Here is a 16,707-nt window from a genome sequence, read left to right on the forward strand (position 1 = left end):
TTTACCTTCCACTTCACCAACAAGGTGTTGTTTTATCACATAATCCCAATAAAATGCAATGACTTTTAAATGGACTGAATTTATATAGCGCCTTTCCAGTCATACAAACCGCTCAAAGCGCTTTACACTAGAGCCACATTCACCCAATCGCACTCACTAACACATTCATACACCAATACTCAGATCGGTAGACAACTTGAGGTTATGTGCCTTGCCCAGGGGCACATCGACATACAGCAGGAGGAAGCTGGAATCGAACCCACAACCTTCCGATTGCAAGATGACTACTCTTCCTACTGAGCCACAGTTGTCTTTTGTCATTGTAATGTGACAAAATTTGAGAACTTTCAAAGTGTATAAGTAATTTTACAAGACACTGTATGTTTCAGTTAGTTATGGTTTGTAGTTGCTGTTATTTGCTGATGTAGTTATCATCTAAGGTCCTTCATAGTTTAACCCACATCTTAATTTGGTTTCTTGGATGTTTTTACAAGTCAGGTTTCTCATAAATCCAGACCTGTCTGCAGAAAAATAAAAATAAAAATCAGCATTCTGCTATATTGACCAGTTCATTGGGAGTGCTTGTTAAGCAATGGTTTGTTAAAGGCTTAATCTTATATTTGTCTCACCACCAGCATTACTTGTCATGATTACAAGGACCACACAAGATGCGTTGTTGTGTTTTCACCAACAAAGCCCCGATCATAGCGCTGCCAGTCAGTTCTACCTTATTTATTACCACTTACGATGGCCTGATGCTTAATTATCCGTGGCACACATAATACGGATGTATCGTTTTCATTGCAATGAACATGTTGCTTTTGTCATTTTAAGCATAAAATAATTAATTGTTTTTGTATTGTACTACAGTAACAGCAAATACCTATGGCATTTGTAGAAATGCCTCAGCGTTGCATTTTATGTGGATTGCTAGCTAGCTACTTAGCCACAATGACAAAAAGAGGATTTGGAGAAGTCAAGGTGAGGCTTTTAAAACTAGCACTGCACCAACTTTCGAGCATTGTGGTGGTAAGATCAAACTGAGGGTCTGATTTTACTGCCCATGGCCCATGGCATCACACAAAAATGATGAGATGAAGTACTACCTCCAAATTCTTGAAGTTCACCTTAAAACAACAACAATTTGTTTGAGGCTTAGATCCAATTGGGTCCCAAACACCTAATTCTTGATTTTGAAATTCCTTTAAGCTTTTTTGTATAGTAACATCCCCTCTCCTCCATAAAAAAGAAAAAAGTTCAAATGCATAAATAAAACCCTCAAACCAACATGAGATTTATGCCAGTGATGAGTGTATTTAAACTTCTGATCAGCACTATAACCTTAATGGGTGTTTCTAACTTTAGACTCCAAAACAGATGCCATTGAGAAAAGAAAAAATTGACATTTGTTACTCTGTATGATGAAAATGGCAGTAGTCAATGACTTAAAAACATCGGAAGTGATCATATGATTTGATTGACAGGTGGTCTTTGATCCAGCATAACACTGATAGTGATTGCTGTGAAAGCTCAGTATCACAGAGGCTTTGTGTGCTACAAAGCCCTCCAGTGGCTCTGTGGTCCAACATTGTGAAGCAAAAGCAGGCCCTTCAAATACACTTCCTTATCAGAGATGTTTCCTTTTTTTGGCAACTGGTGATAAAAGAAAGACCCCTCTGTTTTGTGAGCGCATTTCAGGGATATGTATGTAAAATATATATTGTCAGTTTGGGTTTGTTTGGTTTTGGTTGCCAGGATGTTTAGTCTGGGTGTGTTTGATTCGGTTGTCAGGCGATGCTTTTGGACTGATGTGCTGTTAGAGACCATCACCTGGGACATGTGATAGCTTATCAAAGTCTTAGCAGCCCTTCTGCAGCAATGATACACACACACACATACTATCCACCTACACTTCTATATGAGGGTGAGTGTGCGTTTGTCTATGTGTGAAACTCTTGTCGTCAAGGGAACGGCGGTTGGAAGGACAGTTTGACGTTCCGCTTGGCATCATGGGATGGGGCTGTCACCTGACGATGCTGCCACCACGGAGATAACCTTCAGGGTGACAGCCAAGACAAAGACACACATACACACACTCAAAAGAATGTATACAGGCAAACACACACATACATATGAAAGCATGCCTGACTGCTCAAACACACACAGCAGACTTCATCTGCGGAGCTAAACACAGTGGGATTGATCCTAATTAGAGCTAATCAATATGTTGATTGATAGTTTCCCCCCTAAAGAATTCATCTGACCTCCAGCAAAACAGAAATGAGAACTGATTTCCAATTGTTTACAAAAGTAAACATAAGAAGCAAAATGAGAATATGTTCATCCGTCAAAAAGCCCAGCAAGAAATTATTAATATTTTATTCTCTTTTAGGTGGAGATAACTTTATTTAACAAAAGCAAACTTAATAAATGGAATATGAAAATGTTTTTCAAAGATCTCTGACAGATGTTATGTTTGTGGTAACACACATCTTATAGGCTTTAGTTTTCATTAATCTTCTTATGGTTGTAAATAAGTTTTATCCTTGAGGTTATCCAGTTTTTTCAAGTTGCAATTTAGCAATTTAAATTTTCAGGACTCAGGGGTAAAGTTAGAGGAAGGAGCATTTTTTTTTATTAACAAACCAAGAATAATAACCGTGGCAAAAGTCTAAGGTTACATCCTTACATTTTATTATATGTGAGACTTTTCTTTATAAAATGTAACCTTTTAAATGTGTGGTAGTAACAGATTTTATGCTTGGAAAATAGTAAGAAAGCAGCATTAATTGTATGATGACTTTTAAATAATTATTTTATGCCACATATCAGGAGGAGTAAGCTTTGGTCCCTTAGGAATCTCAGTTCAATTTTAATTAAAAAGTGTATTCAAAATTGAAGAGGGCTTATGTAGTTGTGGGTAGATTGAAAACAAAAGTTGCAAAATGTCTGTTCAGAAACAAGAAAGGAAAGGAAAGGTTGAAGGAAGCATATTTTATTTTATCGCGTTGTCATGTTTAAGCACATTTAAATAAACACTGAATTGTATATTCTTAATATTTTCTCAATTATACTGTATGTTTTTTGTTGTACTTGATGTGAATTATAATATCTTACCTCTGTATAGCAGGAGGTTTTTTTGTTATATAGTTTGAGATCATTGTTTGTTTATGTTTGTTTATTTTGTGCTTGTTAAAAAAAGAAATGATCAGTTTTAGTATCAAAAAGAACAGAAGTCACAATAAAGACATAAAGTAATAGAAAACCTAAATCTTTCAAAGCCAATACCCCTTTGACATCTAAAAGTTAAAATTTTAAGTCAAGTCAAGTTTATTTATATAGCGTTTTCAGCAACAAGGCACTCAAGGCGCTGTGAATACAGAAAAGCATTACTATGATACAGAAAATCAAACAACAGAGGTAATTTAAAAAATAAAAATTAAATAAAGAGAATAGAATGATGGATAAGAAAATGAAAGGAAAATTGGACTGAAAACTTTACTAATAATGTTTAGATAACACATTCAAAGGCCACTCAACAAATACGTTTTTAATCTTGACTTAAAGCAACTTAGGGTTTCGGTCCTTTTACAGTTTTCCAGGAGTTCCAGATTAGTGGAGCATAAGAACTAAAAGCTGCTTCTTCATGTTTGGTTCTGGTTCTGGGTGTGAAACCATCACTATAATTACTGTGCCTTTTAACAACTTTGGAAAACTCAGAAGATAATGCCATGGCTTTGTAAGCTTCTGATAAGTTAGTTCACAACACTAGATGTGTTTTGGCAACTACTCAAACACACGGCTTCAACCTGTAAAATCATAGAAAAATAAATAAATACATAAATAAAAGAAAGAGAACTTCATCTGCTCAAAAAATATTAGGAAGTATGAACGTTCAGCCATCTGGCTGTTCAAGAAATAGACTGGTTCTGTGTCCTAAAGATGAACGCGTTTTGTTGTGAAATGTGTGAAAACAAATTGCATTATGTTGACATAATGACAATAAAGACTCTTAAATCCTGAATGTCTTGTACCAACACGTGCTGAAAGGAAACTCAGCAAGGAAGCAGACACAACTCCAACACCATGTTAAAAAGCCAGATGAAACATTGAAAATGCACTTCAGAGATAAACACCATACATTTGGAGACATGTCCTGTGCTCTGATGAAACTAAGTGGTTGGTAATGCCCATTGCCCCATTTGAAGTAAAAAGGGGGAAGCTTGCAAGTATCCAAACACAATCCCAACTGTGAAGTGCAGGGATGACAGCATCAGGATCTGGGTTTATTGCTGCCGGAGGGAGTGGTGCACTGAATGGATATATATATGTGTATGTATATTAGGCTTGCAGAAAATCAGAAAATATACAACATTGTTATCAATTACAATTAAGTAAACATGTTTTAACATGCATGCAAGAGATGCCTATTCAACACACAGAGCTGGTAATTCCCTGTTGACTGCATATGCATAAAAGCAATGTATTCACGTATTCATGGTGCAACTGACAGATTTGTTCTATATTCTTTCATCTGTTGCTCGTACGCCCACATTTGTAATGCCGCCATGGGCAACTGCCCATTTGTTCTATAACTAAAAATGCCACTGTTTGAGACTTCAAAATTTCACAAACGTTCAATTAAATTCAGTTTATTTATATAGCGCCAATTCACAACACATGTCGTTTCAAGGCACTTCACAAAAGTCAGGTACATACATTCCAATTAACCCTAATTATTGAACAGTGCAGTCAGATTCAGTTATTTATTCAAATGTAGTCCTTTCCTGCTGTATTAACAAAAATGCTATATAGGTTTAAAGAAAATAGATACTGATTAATACAAATATTTGCATTGGATGACTAAAAAAAATGCAATGTGAAACTCTTTATAAAGATTAAACAAGTTTTTGTTAACTCTGCACAGTAAATCTTAACTTTTAAAGCTGTTAGAATTTATATTTCCAACCCAAACCCAGTCAGCCACAGTGTATTGTCCTGGGGGCGAACAACAGTCTCCCCATGGGATAAGGAAGCCTTGTTGTTATCCTGCAGAGCTACACTGTTATGTAGATGTAAACTAACGACCAATTCCACTGTTCAGCATCTTGCCTTTGTTTTAAGTCCCAGCCTTTTCTATGCACATGTATGTCTGTGATTCAGTCAGTTTGCATGATGCACGTGGCTTCTATGTCTAAGTAGGTAAATATCCCCTCCCAGCATTTCCTGTCTTATGAAGCTCCGTTGACATTAGCTGCAGCTGTAGCACCTGCTGTCAATACTACAGTCCAACTCACTTGTCCAGAAACAATGCCTTTAGCCTGGAGATGAGGATTAGTGCTAGTAATGTGTGTTAAGAGCATTAGCTTGGGCCTGGGTGTGTAAAAGATTGTTAGAAAGTAGAAGACAATAACCAGGAACTGGCAATGATTAACTGAAGCTAATGCCTAAAACGTATTAAAGAAAACCCACGTTCAAGATGTGAAGGTTTTCATTGTAACTAATATACATTAAGCAATTGCTATGTGATGTGTGCATGTGACAGTCTGAGCCTGTAAAACAGCAGAGGAAAGTGGACCATCACACTTAACATCCCGGAAACAGAAGTCATTACCGGCTGAGATAGAACAACACAAAGCGGTGCATCATTTTGAGGTGAGAGGAAAATGAGACATGGTTTTCAAATAAAAAAAAATACAAATCTGAAAATATCCAGTGCATCCAAATGATTTCAGAAGTCACCTAATTAGTAAATAGAGTCCATATGTGTGTAATTTAATCTCAGAATAAATCTAGCTGTTCTGTGAAGGCCCTTAGACGTTTGTCAGAAAACATTAGTGAACAAACAGCATCATTAGGGACAAGAGGCAAAGCAGACAGGTCAATAATAAAGCTATAGAATGGTAAGATCTAGTAGGATAGTCTTTGAACCTAAGAAAGTAATTTACCCTTGTTGTAATACTTTGATCTTCTCCTTTGTTTTAAAACCTAAAAAGAGAATAAAAATGAATTCACAATAAAATAAACACAGTTTTATCTAACATGAATTAATTTTTTGTTTGTCATCCCACAGTATCTCAAGAGATCAAGATCCAGTTCTGCTTCAGCTAAATTTTTTTTTTACAGATCTCACATTATATTCAAACACCCACTGAAACATGTTGAAATGTATGGTGGATTCTGTGATGATGAGCTGGATAGTGACACATCTGGCTCTATAAACAGCGAGTCCAGACCATGTTGGCAGTTGTTTTGAATGTATCTTCCAGTGCCTTAGAGTCGATGATGCAAAATTATTTTGTGACCTCTTTAAATCCCTTTAGACTCATAAATTGCTAGTCTTCTTTCTGAAGGCCTGTGACAGCTCTTTGGAAATTGCCATGTTGCTCACTCTCACTTCAACAACATCATCTTCTACTCATGTTCACCTGATGTGATACACCTGTGTGTGATTTTAGCAATTTTATGTAAGACTACATGTGGGGGTTTCCTGATTTATTCTTCACTGATAATGCTTTTTTTTTTTTTCTGCTTTAATTGCTAATTATATGTCACTTGGAATTCCATTCCCAGTATTTTGACATTGAAATTAAATATCCAATAAATATATAAATGCTTTTATTTAGTTATTTTTGTTCTTCAATAATAAATCAGCTTACCCTGTGGACATATTTCCTCTACAGGAGGGCCGATGTCCTGCAACTTTCAGATGTGTCCTTGGCCCAACACACCTGAATCAAAAGGCTGAATTATCGCTTTGGTATGCAGTCAAAATCTGCACAGACGTGCTAATGAGCCATACATTTGAATTATGTGCGTTGGACCAAGGGCACATCTAAAAGTCGCAGGACACTGGGCCTGGAGTTGCCCACCCCTGCTCTACAGTGTATCAACAGGCAGATGCAGCATCCTGAATCAACCTTAGAGTGCAAACTGTAATAAAAATGTCATGCAGGTAGCCATATAGGTTGCTTCTGAAAGGAAGTGTGACACAGAGGACATAATAATAAATGGGACTGTAAACAGCAAGCTGACTAATTTTGAGGTTATTCTCTCATTTAGTAAGCTACTAAATGCACATCAGAGATCTTATCTTGTTGTCTTAATAAAGATAGACCTTTAACATCTGCTACATCATTTTACATTTAATCCATAGGCAGAATTATGACAGAACAAGGCCTGATAGTTTTTAAAGAAAAAAGCCTATATTATTAACAAAAAAAATATTTTTTAGGTTTGTCTTGGTGTTTATGGACAAATATACATTTGTGTAAGAAGGAGGGTAGGGGAATGTTTGTAATTGACATCACATAAATGTGCATTAAGTAGCATTCATTCTTAAAAAGGTTTATCTCGTATTGAAGTTTGTTTGAGGATCTGAAACATTTGGATGTGTCAGAAATTCTCTCAGGAGGCCAAATATATTATCACAGCACTTTATATTCTTATAGTTTATAGTCAGTCATTGTAATTTTGACTTACATGATTAAAGTTTGACTTTTGTAGAAATATCTGCTGTAGTTTTTAGTTAGATCTTGTGTTTATACATTTAATATAGGCTAAACGTTGACAGAGAAAATTCTTGCATCTTGGAGTTTTGAAAACACAGACTTTTGAAACTGAAACTATTACAACTGGCAGACCTAGATGCTACGATTTCTCCGTTGATGCCAGCGGCAGACCAGGTAATGATGGCTATTTTAGTTTTTTCACTGGCAGCCTCACACTGAGACAGATTATCCCCTCTGCTCTGTTCCTGTCCTCCTGTGCTGCCTCATTTGGTAGAAAGGCCAACAGGAAGTGGTCAGAATACTGTCCTGTTGGCTATCAGCAAAATGCCACTCAGTTACCCTGAGGATCCTCAAATGTGGATGAACAAACACACACACAAACACACACACACACACACACACACTCTTGTTTTGCTATATGTAGTGAGGACCATGTGTTGACTCCCATTGACTTCCATTGATTTTCAGTCATTTTCAACCCTTTCTATGCCCTAACCCTGACAATAACCCTAAACCTAACCATTACCAGTGCATGCTTAACCCTAACCTTAACCTAATCTCAATTCACACCATAGTCCTAAACCTAACTGTTAGCAAAATAGGTCCTGAGGACCAGCAAAATGTCCTCACTTCGGTACAAACGGTCCTCAATTTGATGGTGAAATCGGGAAAATGGTTCTCACTGTGATGCCAAGACAGGAACACACACACACAGATTTATATAAACACACCTACATGGAGTTGTGTGTTTAGCAACAGAGAGGGAGAGGGGGGGAAAATGGTGATGAAGAGGAACAAACACAGAAGGCAGCAAATAGCAGCGAAAGAATATGTTTAAAAGGAGAAATTACAAAGGGATCATGAGAAAGTACAGGAATATCTCAGTTTGTTAAAAATGTTCAAAATGTGTGTCTGAAATCTTAAAATAATTAAGCCTCAGAGTAAAGAACAACAGAAGACTAAAAACTTAGGACAACTCATTGCCTCAGTAGAGGAGGGGAACATCCCCTACAAAGGATCACACAGTGAGCCTCTGTAATTGAAAAAGGTTGTCATAGAAACTCCTGGCAGGAAAGAAGCATGTGAAAGTGTCTGTTGACACAACAAACAAAACAAAAAATGAAAGTGAAACTGATATCTTGATTTAAAGTCATGTGAATCTTCTCATATCTGTATCTGAAATTCATCGCTGCCCAATTAGACAGCGGGCAAATATGAATTTACATATTTATTTATGTAGCTTGTGCTAATTCTTCTTCATTTGAACAGGCAATCTAAGTAAACATGTCACACTAATAACAGAACTCTGAGGTATGTAGAGATGAAGGGGAGAAAGGTGAACAAGAATTTCTGTAGTTGGTGCTGAGGTGCAAAACGTCTCAGTGTGTGGAAAAAGACACTAGACTAATCACTCTCATTGTGGCCTATTTCCATGGTAACTGCCGGCCGAGCCGTAGCGGTAATTTAGCCTTGCTAGCTAACGACACAGAGCGAGTCATTATCTTAGCGCCAGGCTATGCCCCCCCACCCCCGCCTCCCTATTTAACGATTTACGCTATGAATGAACAATTAAAGACCAGATTGTTGGCCCAAGAATGGGAGAGACAAGATAAAGACAGGAGGGAAGAGGTCCAGTATGTGGTCATTTAATCGTTGTCCATCCATCCAGAGAGATATTGCTTTATTAAAGATCAGCTGTGATTTTGTTTTTCATTTAACGACAGATTATAAACATGTACATCTTTAAAGACAAAGTACAATAAATATTCAAAGAAATTACTGATAGAGATCAGTCATTTCCACCTATTCAATACAATTTATGAACATCAGGAAATAGCCCAGTGATAGGCTGCATGGTTCATATTGCAGAATTAGAAGTGGTTAAGTTTGTTGCACATATCTCAGTAACACATTAGCAGGTTAATCTTTTTATAACGTTGCCTTAAATTCTGAAAGTGCTTACAAACCTGTGGAAGTGAAAGGAAATTGGTGAAGGTATGTTATTCCTAAGAACGTCACACATTTTTAGACCAAAAATAAATAAAATCATGTATGTCCATTTTTTACTTGTGGATGCAACTGTGACCATTTCCTACAACCAAGGATTTACTCAAAAGCTTAGCACCATCCTGTCTGCATAGAACTGTCACTGACAATCAGCTAAAGTAATCCAAGAACCTAAGACTTAAGTTTTTATGTAGGATTAATTTCTAAGTTCCTTCACCTGTGTGTATGGTTATGCCCTGAAGCAGAAATCAAATGACAGTGAAGAAAATGGACAAGAAGAATGATTATACAAAGTTGCACAAAATAAAGACATTTTTATTTTAATAACTGAGTAAAATAACCCATTTTTTGACTCTCCAGCATGATACCACAATTGAATGCCACTTGTACAATAAGTCCAGTTGTGAAATGTCCTTGTTAGCTGATATTTCATAGTCTGTTAGTGGTAGCAAAACAAACTGGAAGTGAGTGGGAATAAGAGCAACTCACAGAGCGCGGTCAGTGGACATTAAAGTGCAGAGATCGTCAACTTTCTGCAGTCGATAGACCTCCAGTCTTCATGTGGCTTTCAGACGAGCTCAAGAACATTGTGAGAGAGAACTTCATAGAATGGATTTTCATAGCCGATCAGCTGAATCCAAGCCTTACGTCACTAAATGTAATACAGGGTGTAAAGCACACATCCACTGGACTTGTGATGATCTGGGTTTGTTAGTTGCCAGTAGAATGACACTTTCCTGACTGCATTATTTCAAGTATAAAGTTTGGTGTAGAGGGGATTATGGTGGGGCCCCGTATTTAAGTAGGTGTTCCAGACCCCTGAGTTACAGTGAAAGAAATTCTTAATGCTTCAGCATACCAAGACATTTTGGACAGTTTCATGCTCATAACTTTGTGGGAACAGTTGGAACAGTTTCAGGATTGCCTTTTCTTGTTCCAAAATGACTGCATGTCAGTGACCAAAGCAATGTCTATAAAGACATGAATGAGTTGGTTTGGAATGAAATAACTTATTTGGCTTGAGCAGAGTCCTGACCTCAACCTGATAGGGCTCCTTTTGTGATTAATTAGAGTGGAGTCTGCAGGCCAGGCCTTCTCATCCAACATCAGCGTCTGACCTCACATTGTGCTTCAGGAGAAATGTTCAACAAAAACCATAAACACACTCCAAAAACTTGAGCAAAGACAGGCCAGAAGAGTTAAAGCTGTTATATCTATGGGCAGACATCATATGCATTAAGAATGGCTCAAGTTCATATGTGTTTGAACGCAGACAAAGTGCTTTTTAATAATTAAAATTTAATAACTCAGCAATTCAATATCAGTCAAGACAAGTGTGATATTTTAACTTGAAAAATCTATAAAAACATAAAACCTAAGCATTAAGGATTAGTTTTAAGGCTCAAATGGATGTCCTGCTTATATGGATATCATTTTACAAAACACTCGCATAAAGGAAGTGCAAATTACCTATTTTGTCACTTCCTTTATAGGACTTGAGATGAAGAAGAAGAGCAAGGCTCTCGATGCACACTTCACCCAGAATATTCTTTCAATTTACAGTTCACACTTCTCTCTTTCTCTCTTCAAACTCACACACACACACACACACACGCACACACACATGCACACACACACACACACACACACACAACTCCCAAATAACAGCTCTGCAACTTCTTGAAGGTCAGTGCCTTATTCAAATTATAGTATTGTGGTGTGTAGTTGGTGTGTGCCTCTGTGTGTTTCGCTTCTCTCTCACTGTCAGGCCTTTTGTGCGTCTCCTGCTAAAGAAGCTGTCAAGCCGTACTGCTGACGGGCTCACAGGAGGGACAAAAAGCATACTTTTTGTTTTGTTTTGTTTGCCTGCCGTTGTGTTCGGCTGAATGTGTGAGTGGAGTGGGAGATTGAGAGTGAAAGGTAAAGAAAGGCGGGTGAGAGTGGAGTACTGGGAGGAGCGTAACATGTAATTTAGTGTTTGCCTCACTCTACTGTACATTGTTTTAGTCATGCTAAAGCTGCTCTTTGTTAGACTGAAGAGATAGCCATCAATCACCTGTCAGCTGGTCTAAAGGGAGAATGAGAGAAAGAAGGGGCCCCTGTTTCCACCCTTCTTGTCCTCATCTTCTTCTTCTTCTTCTTTTCTCTGCTACCTAGCAAACTTAGGGGTCCAGAAAAAGCCTGGTAGCTGGATTCAGATTTGGATCTGGAGTCCAGGTGAAGGGCAGAAAGAGCAAAGCAAAGAAAGAAAAAAATAACTTTGTGAGCACTTTTGTTTTCTTGTCTTGTTTTGGTGATTGTCTTTAGTGGGAAAAGTCTTCATCGCTTTTGTTTTCTTGTTGTTGATGTCAAAAGGCTTCTTAGTTGAAGTATCTAATTGTAATATGACACCTCTGGAAACTACTATGCCACTCAGAGTCATTGGTCGCTGTCACCAGGCGACAAACCCTTCATTATGCTAGCTAATGTTAGTGCTAAGATAAGCTAACAGACCCATTAGTGCCAGTTCATTTAGCTCGTTAGCCAAAGCCTTCGGGCTGATGACATTCATTATATATCATTAGTGCACAATTAACATGTCTCGCTCTGACACGGCTACTCTCAATGTTACACGACACTTTTAATCATGTTTTATGAAATGATTCGGCTGCAGTGAAATGATTTAAGAGTTTTTACATCATGTGGCGTTCATTGCATTAACCGGCTGTAACCACACATAGAAGTGTAGCAAAATGCCATGTGCTGAGTCTAAATCCTGCGCTCTCATTGTGAATCAACGCTTGGCAGTAGGTTAAATATGTTTCCCCCATTTTATTTGCTGCTACATTTCAGAAATACTGTTCATGTTTTGCATGGCCTTCCTTGTGCCTGCAATTTAAAGGACAACCAGTTTGAAAAACAGTTTCTTAAGCAGCTGATGCTAATTTAACTATTTATTTCTTCAACTAAAGACCCAAACTTTATTCAAATGTGGGTTAAAACTGAGTTTGGAAAGCTGAAATAATATAAATTTGAATGGATCTTTTAAGTCTTTGTGAAGCTTCTTTTATTGGGATTTAAATTGTGAATCCACTGAATTGGCACATCTGTTCAGTTTAATTATGTATGGTTCTTCTAGAGGTTGCTTCCTGGTCTAATGTAGTTGTTCCTTTCCAATGTCGCCAAGTGCTTGCTAGGATAGGGGATTGCTAAGTAAAAAACTCAAAACTTTCATTGAAGAGTAACCCTTTTACAAATGTATATTATATAACCTACTGCATTTGGGTTTATTGTGTTAAAATGACAATAAAATTGAATGTAATGTAACTCAATCACAATCTCCTTATTATTGTATTATATTGGTATAAACTGTGCTGACTTGATTATAGATTTTTAAAATAATTTGATATACATTAATTCAGTTTGTGTTTTAATGTGCTTTCAGGTGGCATTTGTAGAGAGCTGGTGTAATATGAGTAAAATCATTTGAGCTGAATTGCCAATAAATGCTAAACTGAGCCTGTAAAATAGTTTTTCTTACTTCTTAAGTAAGGAAACTTTAAAGTAACTCCCTTCATTACTTGTACTGCCCAGAAGCATTTTAGGAAGTGTAGGATCCAGCGTGTATTGAGCTTGATACCTATAAAATGATTGCCATTTTACCTCAGCATCTAGTCATCCTGGAGGTGTATTTTAAGACCGCTGTTGGGGTGCCACGTGACATAGCAATACAGCAGGCGCCTCAGAGGCTGTTGGTCCTTAAGGCAGGATTTGACTCATGACCTGTACCCTTGCTGCATGTCATACCTTTTTTTTCTCTCTGCCACTTTCTTTTCTGCTGTGAAAATAAAGTCCACTAGTGCCACAAAATATTTTAAAAAGAGGAAATTTACTTCTGTAGCTCTTTAATCATGGGATGAATCTTTTTAGGCTGCAAAACATATTGCAAATGTATCATTATTGCAATATCACTGTATGCAATGTGCATATTGCATAAAATTGCCTGAATAACTGTTAGCTTATTGTCTGAGTACCATGCATTCAAGCTTTCTATGTCTGTAATATATTTGATGACACTCATCACATTTAATATAGCATAAAAAGTTTTGGAGGTGATAGGCTGGTAAAGTCGTAAAAGAACTACATCTAAATTATATCCTGGCTAAAACAACAGAAACAACCGTTTAGTCCAGATGTAAATATTGAATTTATTATTTTTGCAAGTAGATGGACAGACTGCTCATTATTGGGAGCCTATGTTTGAACCAAAAGCATTATTTATTGCAAGTCCTATTGTTTCTACATTCACCAATAATTTTGCATATTGCATGTTTAACTAATTTCCATAATCACATTGATTCCATTCCTTATGAGCTACCGGATCTTGGTTGCTAAATTGTGTATTACATTATTCTGTATTACCGTCATTGAAAGACATCAAGGGAAGTGAAAATCAGTGCAAGTGGTTAAATATATTATTGGCATGCAGTGAGTGAATGCATGGCACTTGAAACATAACAAAGCGAATATTGCAACCAAGCAGTCCTTTGCAATTGTGATTGTACACATATTGATGTTGCAGAAATGATAAAACAAGAAAATTGTGCCGCCCTAAATTACAATTACTGTATAACATCACCCCTCATATTTTTCATTAGTTTAAAGTGTTGCTTCTGTCCATCTCCAAGCAAACAACTTTGAGAACCCCTCCGTGTCAAAGATCTAAGAATACTTGTGTACCTCGACTGTCCTTAATCACACACAGACACTGTGCTATTCTCTTTATTCTCCCTATCACATTCATCCGCCCACTGATCCACACACAGAGACATGGCAAGCAGTATTGATTTTTCTGTCTCTAGGCTGTTGAGGGTGTGTATAGTTGTGAGTGTGTGTATAAAAGGGATTAAGGCCTCGCTCGGCTAAGATACCATCAGCCATCAACCCTCCTAGTCCGCTTCGGGCTTTCCCTGCTGCCGCATTGTCTATTCTGCTCCGCTATGTGAAAAATGTTGAATATCAACAATGGCTTTCAGTGGTGTATTGTTGAGTTTTTGTATGAACTAATCTTGCCTCAGTGAAAGAGACCTAGGGCTTGGACAAAACGTCTAGAGCCACAGCATTTCTAGCTGGCTCTCCCCTTGAACACTAAGCAGAAGGCTGGAACTGAGGGAGGCAGAGAAGAGGGGCAGCAGGCAGGGAGGCTGGGGGAAAGGCAGGGAGAGATGGAGAGCTGAGGCCGGGATAGAAACTCCAAGAATGGGGGGAATGAAAGGCCTGAGCAGGCTGAGGGGAGAAAGTGGGAAGGTGTGAGGGCTGGTTCGAACCATAATAAGGAGAGAAGGGTAAGAAAGATGGAGGCTGAGAAAAGGCCGCTATGAGGACATGCTGGTAGAGAATTGATAGGTAAAGAAAGGATGTAGGAATAAAAAAAGGCTGATTGTGGAAATAGAGAGAAGATCCAACAAAAACCAAAAAACAACAAGATTACGTCTCTAGTGAAGATATAGCTGAGGGTTGGAAGAACCTTCAAATAAAAAGAGGAATTAGGATCTCAGACCTAGGTCAAAGCTCAGGCTGAAAAAAAATTATCAGCTTGAGTCAAAGCCAAGACTAATGCAGAAATGCAAACACACGTTTGAATCTTCATCACTCTGGACTGCACTTTTCTTTTCCTGCTTTGGATATAAGGCTGGCATGGACTGCAGTGGATGTCCAATCAGACAACAGGACCTCTGCTCTTGTCATAATGACAACCATGACATCACGGCAAGGTAAGCTCTCTGTAACGAAACATTTCATGAATAATCAGTTTTATTGGAGGTCTGACCACTTGTTGCTTCTTTTACTTTTATCAGCTCAGGAGTTCAGGTGTGAGGGCAGATAGAAAGTGAGTGAGGAGTGCTATCCTCCTGAAGGCCTTCTCAGCTGTGCTGTTTTTAAATACATGTATCTGGTAGCAAAATGCTAGTTCAGTGTGTCTGCATGCCTCCAACCTTTCCTGCTGTGTATGAATGGTTTCCTGTGCTGAGAGAGGGGGAAATAAGGACAGGATCGGTGTCAGTTGTTGGTCTTTCTTTAAGAGCATGTTCATCCTATAGTTAGGATTGGGCCATGTTAAGGTAAAACAGCAGTTTTCTTGAAGAGTATCTGCTTTTGATCTGCATTTATCTATTCAGAATGAAGCAGTCTACACAAGTAAAATGTAGGCAGAAAAGATGTGTTGCTGCAGGGCACCTCGGTTGATTAAAGCTGTATTCTATGTTTCAGATCTATTCTGTACTTCTTGTTATTGTAACATCATATTGCAATTAAACTCTGACTTTAGCACAGCATTGCTAATTACTCTGGATTTTCACATAAAATCCCAACTATTGGATACACGGCAAAATGATTACATGGCAAAATGATTGGTTACATGGCAGAACCAGTGAAATGTGTAATAATGACATTTAAATGTCATCTTGGATGATTTGGGTTAGGAAAAAATTAGATGAACGTGGATTTTCTTACATCTGGCTTGACCAAAAGTGTTTTAACTGGTAACATTGGACTGTTGAAGACCAGTTTATATAGAACTGTAGACCAGAACCATTTGAAGTATCGCCTTGTTATTTTTATGCTAAGCTTAAAAATGCATTTAAGTTTTAAATGTATTTATTGCCAAAGACAAACCATTACGGACTTCAGGCTATAGAAGATAAATCCAAAAATTAGGAGATACAAAGGGAAAGACAGAAAAGACAAAATTTAAACTTTGTGCAACTTATGTCTGTATTGGGGATGGTAAACATGTCCTTCCTAAATGTGCCATCGCTATAATGGTTCAATACAGAAATACGTATTTTTCCTGATATAATAATTGTCCCTTGCCAGTTTTTAAGCTGGTACTACTGATGATTTTGGAAAGTACTAGAGCTACTTGTGAATTTTAACTGTTTTTGAAGAGGTGCTGATCCATTTTTAATAATATAAATTAATTCTGTCATGCCCGTGGGTGTGTGAATTAATGTTTCTGCATGCTTTCGGTTATTTTACAGTTATATATAGGCAAAGATCATCTATATATGACCAAAATCCAGGAAACACATGGTACATATATGAGTACTATTGAAAATAAGGTTTATTATCTAAATAAATGAAAACATTGTTGAATACGATAATAATTTACTTTTTAAAATGATTTTTTCTTTTTTTCTTTCTGTAAGTA

General features: G+C 37.5%; 1 long non-coding RNA gene across 5 annotated transcripts in view; it reads left to right on the forward strand.

Annotated features, from left to right (window-relative positions):
• The window catches only part of LOC124873976, a 223,444-nt gene that overhangs the window by 102,275 nt on the left and 104,462 nt on the right, over positions 1-16,707 (forward strand). Inside the window, exon 1 of one of the 5 annotated variants that reach the window (XR_007039678.1) lies at positions 14,623-15,271. The exons of the other annotated variants lie outside the window; for them this stretch is intronic. This is a non-coding gene — a long non-coding RNA (uncharacterized LOC124873976). Of the gene's footprint in view, positions 1-14,622; positions 15,272-16,707 lie in introns of those variants that run through there. 5 annotated transcript variants of the gene reach the window in all.

Source organism: Girardinichthys multiradiatus, chromosome 9 (genome assembly GCF_021462225.1).
Source record: "Girardinichthys multiradiatus isolate DD_20200921_A chromosome 9, DD_fGirMul_XY1, whole genome shotgun sequence".
Lineage (NCBI taxonomy): Eukaryota > Metazoa > Chordata > Actinopteri > Cyprinodontiformes > Goodeidae > Girardinichthys > Girardinichthys multiradiatus.